The sequence below is a fragment of the Heterodontus francisci genome, unplaced genomic scaffold (genome assembly GCF_036365525.1).
Source record: "Heterodontus francisci isolate sHetFra1 unplaced genomic scaffold, sHetFra1.hap1 HAP1_SCAFFOLD_618, whole genome shotgun sequence".
Taxonomy (NCBI): domain Eukaryota; kingdom Metazoa; phylum Chordata; class Chondrichthyes; order Heterodontiformes; family Heterodontidae; genus Heterodontus; species Heterodontus francisci.
In genome coordinates, this window is record NW_027141114.1 from 715051 (window position 1) to 721197 (window position 6147).

General features: G+C 41.8%; 1 non-coding gene across 1 annotated transcript; it reads right to left on the minus strand.

The window, feature by feature from the left end:
- Nucleotides 1-2397: 2397 nt before the first annotated feature.
- On the minus strand, nucleotides 2398-2470 carry trnaf-gaa (transfer RNA phenylalanine (anticodon GAA)). The gene has a single exon. It is a non-coding gene; the product is annotated as a tRNA-Phe (tRNA).
- Nucleotides 2471-6147: the final 3677 nt, after the last annotated feature.

Below are 6147 nucleotides of genomic sequence, written 5' to 3' on the forward strand. Positions count from 1 at the left end.
TCTATGAACATAAGAACTAGAAGCAGGAGTCGGTAATTCAGCCCCTCGAGCCTGCTCTGCCATTCAATACAATCATGGCTGATCTCATCACGGCAGTTCTTGTTTCTTGCCAGTAGATGTCACTTCACTCCAATACAGTGAAGTTTACAAATCTGAGAGAGACACAACAGGAAGGAATTGTTCACATTGTAGTGAATGTGTGGGATTTAGAAATACTAGGAGTGGAGACGAGTTATTACTTGTCTGCTCGATCCCCATAGCCCTGTAAAATTGTTTCCTTCAAGTGCCCATTCAAATTCCTTTTGTAATCCTCGATTATTTCCATTTCCACCGCCCTCGTGGGCAGCGAGTTACAGATCATCACCAATCAGTGTGTAAAAAAATTCTTCCGCACATTCCCCCTGTATCTCCTGTCCAATACCTTCAGTCTGTGTCCGCTAGTCCTTGTACCAATAGTTAAAGGGAACAATGTTTCCTTGCCAACTTATTTAAAACTGTCATAGCCGAAAACACATCTATGAATTCTTCCCTCACTCTCGTTTGATACAGGCAGAACAACCGTAGCTTTTCCAACCTAACCTTGTAACTAAAATCCTCCATCCCTGGATCCATTCTGGTGAATTTCCTCTGCATCCTCTCAAGGACCCTCACATTCTTTCATAAGTGTGGTAAGCAAAACTGGAAGCAACACTCCAATTGGGGCCTAATCAGAGTTTTATAATGGTTTAGCATAACTTCCCTGCTTTTGTACTCAATGCCTCTATTTATAAAGCCCAAGATCCCATATGCTTTGCGAACCACTCTCGCAATATGTCTTGCCACCTTCAAAGATTGATGCACATGAACCCCAAGTCCCTCTATTCCAACACACACTTTAGAACTGTGCCAATAAGTATATATTGCCTCTCCCTATTCCTTCTGCCAAAATACATCACCTCACATTTATCACTGTTGAATTCCATCTGCCACCTGTCTGCCCATTCTGCTAGCCTATCATTGTCCTGTTGCAGGCAGTTCATATCATCCTCACTGTTTGCCACTCCTCCAAGTTTGTTGTCATCGGGATATTTTGAGATTCTACTCTGTATTCCAAGATCCAAGTCATTTATCTTGAGCAGAAAAAGCAGTGATTCTAGCACTGACCCTTGGGGAACACCTCTGTCGACTATCCTCCAGTCTGACAAAGAACCATTTCATAAGACTCGCTGTTTTCTGTCCTTAAACCAATTTTCTATCCAATTGGACACTGACCCTCCTACACCACGAACCTCAATTTTGTTAACCGCCCTTTTATGTGGTACCTTGTCAAACGCTTCCTTAAAATCCATATAAACAACATCCACTGCATTCCCTTCATCAACCTGCTCTGTTAGTTCATCAAAAAATGCAGTTAGATTAGTCAAGCATGAACTTTCATTTATAAATCCATGCTCACTCTCCTTAATTAACTCGAACCTCTCCAAGTGACTGTTGATTTTTTAACCTGATTATTCTTTCTAAAACCTTACCCACCACTGCTGTTAATCTAACTAGCCTGTAGTTACCCGGACTGTCCTCACACCCTTTCTTGAATAAGGGCGTCGCATTTGCCACTGTTTATCCTCTGGCACCTCCCCCGTATCCAAGGAAGATTGGAAGATTATACTGAACCCTTCCGTTATCTGCATCCACATTTCCTTTCGCAACCTGGGCTGCAAGCCATCCGGACCAGGTGATTTATCTACCCGAAGCACAGCCAGCCTTTTTAGTACCTCCCTCTCTCAATTTGTACTCTCTCCATTGCCTCTACTCTCTTCACTTCTACTGATATTTTGTCCAATTCAACTTCCTTAGTGATCACTGATACAAAGTACTCATTAAGCAGATTAACATTGCCCTGCACCTCTAAGCTTATATTATCCTCTTTCTCCCAAATAGGCCCGACTCAACCTCTTACTACCCACTTATCATTTACATGCTGCTCGAAGATTTTTGGGTTTCCTTTCATGTTGACTGCCATTTTATTCTCATAGAAATAGAGAATAAGCTAAATATAGAAGATATAAGTATTTCCCATCCTTGATGAGGTGGAACTTTTTTATCTTGTGGGTAGTAATGACTTGGCCCACGAGTGTGCTGGAAGCAGAGACAATCAATGATTTGAAAAGGAAATTGGATGGATACTTGAAGGAAAGAAACTTGCAGGAGGAAAGGGATCGAGCTGGTGAGTGGAACTGACTAGATTGCTCCGGGGAGAGCCAGCATGGACGTGATAGGCCAAACGACCACCTTCTATGCTGCAAATGACTCTGTGTTGTTTCTCAAATTCAATCCACTGGTGTTTGGTAAATAATTTCAAAGTAAATTGTGCAACCGGAAAATCAGAACCAAGGCAAGGGACGCATAAGGAAGCGGAATTGCTGAAACCCGGGATTGAACCAGGGATCTTTAGATTTTCAGTCTAACGCTCTCCCAACTGAACTATTTCAGCCCCACATTAACAGTGGTTCGGTGTCCTTATTTTGGAAGAAAATACAAACATTCAAGTTTTCCAAAAAATTAAAGAACACAACATGTGAGTAATATTCCCCATTGCTTTCTCAGTACTGATGGATTGTGAAGCGGGAGACAGCCAGAAGTGCCAATGAGCCGCACAGACCCTGAGCTGAGAATGAAATGAGATCAAATTCAATCTTTCATAGCGAGATGCTGCAGAGAGGTAAGAGTCCTGAATCAAAGCGAGATTTGCTCATTTCAAACACTGGCTGTACTCTCTGCTCAAGAAGCCTTAAAAAAGGGAAAAACAGAATGGCACTCAAACTCACAACCCTGCCATTAAAAGTCTCATGTTCGACTGACAGAACTGTCACTTCTACTCGCTCTCTTATTGGATGGATGCAACTCCAACGCAGGAGTGGCATTCAAATCCTCCCATGGGTCCACATGTCAGACTGAGTTCCATGTTGTAGACTCAAGCAAAGGAAATCTGCTCACTTCCAAAACTATCAGCGAATTGAAGCTGATTACGATCAACATCATCAGAGGTCAGAACGACCTGGTGAAAGAAGACACTCTGAAGAAGGATCCACAATTATTCAAAGGCATCGACAAAGTGAAAAACAAGAAAATCGATGAGTCAATGCAAGCCAAACAACAGAAACACTGAAGAATTCCATTCCATTCCAGTCCAGAACCCAGTCCTGTTGTATTTGGAGTCAGGTCACAATTGCAGCAACAACTTTATATTCCCACTTGGCTATCTGTACATTTAGTTAATTACAATTTTGTCGACAAGCTCTTTGAATCCAGTTGTCTGGTCCTCAAGCCAGCTCCGTATGGAAGTCAATTCCACCTTCTGCAAGGCTGAAACCAATAGATAACCTTAATCTAAAAATGCCAGCAGACCAGGGCTCGTCTGGGATTTAAACCCAGGATCTCTCGCATGTTAATTAACCATACACCCTAAGCGAGAATCATACCCCTAGACCAACGAGCCACTGACAGGTCAGGCTTTATTAGCTGCTGTGGAATTTCACTGGAACCCCCCAGCCAATCATCCATTTTTTTTCAGATCAAAGCAACATCCTGCAAATGCTGAAATAAAAACAGAATGTGGTGGAAATGCTCAGCAGCTCTGGCAGCATCTGTGCTGTGAGAAACACAGTTAAGGTTTTAGGGCACTCACCTTTTGTTTCAGCCATCCTTTCAGACTGCTTCTGTCCATCCAATCTCACTTTCTGTTCAATCCACATTTTAACCATTCGCTACGTTACTACATTTTTCATGAATTCTTCATTTCTTTTATTACTGACAATTTTGTATTTCTGGCCTTTGCTTCAGACACCACCACAAGTGGAATCATGTCTCCATCTACCCAATCAAACCACATCGCTGTATCCTCACATTGCAATGTTTCTTTCACCCTGACAGACTGTGGAGTTTCTGCTGCTTGATTGCAGTTCTTGCTTCCCGCCAGTAGATGTCACCTCATTCCAATGCAGTGAAGTTTACAAATCTGAGAGAGACACAACAGGAAATAATTGTTCACATTATAGTGAATGTGTGGGATTCAGAAATACTAGGAGTGGAGACGAGTTATTATTGCACTCTGCTATTACTTCTTTTATAATGGACTCCATCATTTTCCCCACGACTGATGTCAGGCTAACCGGTATATAATTCGCTGTTTTCTTTCTGCCTCTTTTTTTAAATAGCGGAGTTACATTAACTACCGTCCAATCCATTGGAACTGTTCCAGAGTCGATAGAATTTTGAAAAAAGACCAGAAATGCATCTGCTATTTCAAGGGCCACTTCCTTAAGTACTCTGGGATGTAGATTATCAGGTCCTGGGGATTTATCGGCCTTCAATCCCATCAATTTCCCAAACATTCCCTACTAATACTGATTTCATACAGTTCCTCCTTCTCATTAGAACCTATGTTCCCCAACATTTCTGGGAGATAATTTGTATCCTCCTTTGTGAAGACAGATCCAAAGTATGTATTTAATTGGTCTGCCATTTCCTTGTTCCCCATTATAAATTCCCCCGTTTCTGACTGTAAGGGGCCCACATTTGTCTTCACTAATCTTTTTCTCTACACATATCTATAGAAGCTTTTACAGTCAGTTTTTATGTTCTTTGCTAGCTTACTCTCATACTCTATTTCCCCCTTCTTAATCAATCCTTTTGTCCTCCTCTGCTAAATTCCAAACTGCTCACAATCTTCAGGTTTGCTGCTTGTTCTGGCCATTTTATATTTCTCCTCCTTGGATCTAATACTTTCCTTAATTTCTTTTGTAAGCCACAGTTGAGCCACCCTTCCTGTTTTACTTTTGCACAGACAGGAATGAACAATTGTTGTAATTCATCCATGCGCTCTTTAAATGCTAGCCATTGCCTATCCACTGTCAACCCTTTAAGTAACGTTCCCCAATCTATCATATGCAACTCCCGCCTCATACCTTCATAGTTTCCTTTGTTTAGATTCAGGACCCGAGTCTCGGAATCAACTCTCTCACTCTCCATCTTAATGAAGAATTTTATCATATTATGGGCGCACTTCCCCAAAGGACCCCACACAACAAGATTGTTAACTAATCCTTTCTCATGACACAATATCCAGTCCAGGATGGCCTGTTCTCTAGAGGTGTTTTACACCTCTATCAATTCTCCACTCAATCTCCTTTGATATAGGCAGAATAATCCGAGCTTTTCCAACCTAACCTTGTAACTAAAATCCCCCATCCCTGGATCCATTCTGGTAAATCGCCTCTGCGTCCTCTCAAGGACCCTCACATTCTTTCTAAAGTCTGCTGAGCAGAACTGGAAGCAACACTCCAATTGGGGCCTAACCAGAGTTTTATAATGGTTCAGCATAACTTCCCTGCTTTTGTACTCAATGCCTCTATTTATAAAGCCCAAGATCCCATATGCTTTGCGAACCACTCTCGCAATAGGTCTTGCCACCTTCAAAGATTGATGCACATGAACCCCAAGTCCCTCTATTCCAGTACACTCTTTAGAACTGTGCCATTAAGTATATATTGCCTCTCCCTATTCCTTTACATCACCTCACCCTTGTCACTATTAAATTCCATCTGCCACCTGTCTGCCCATTCTGCTAGCCTATCACTGTCCTGTTGCAGGCAGATCATATCATCCTCACTGTTTGCCGCTCCTCCAAGTTTGTTGTCATCGGGATATTTTTAGATTCTACTCTGTATTCCAAGATCCAAGTCAATTACCTTGAGCAAAAAAAGCAGTGGTTCTAGCACTGACCCTTGGGGAACACCACTGTCGACTATCCTCCAGTCTGACAAAGAACCATTTAATAAGACTCGCTGTTTTCTGTCCTTAAACTAATTTTCTATCCAATTGGACACTGACCCTCCTATACCACGAACCTCAATTTTGTTAACCGCCCTTTTATGTGGTACCTTGTCAAACGCTTCCTTAAAATCCATATAAACAACATCCACTGCATTCCCTTCATCAACCTGCTCTGTTAGTTCATCAAAAAATGCAGTTAGATTAGTCAAGCATGAACTCCCATTTATAAATCCATGCTCACTCTCCTTAATTAACTCGAACCTCTCCAAGTGACTGTTGATTTTTTACCCTGATTATTCTTTCTAAAACCTTACCCACTGCTGCTGTTAATCTAAC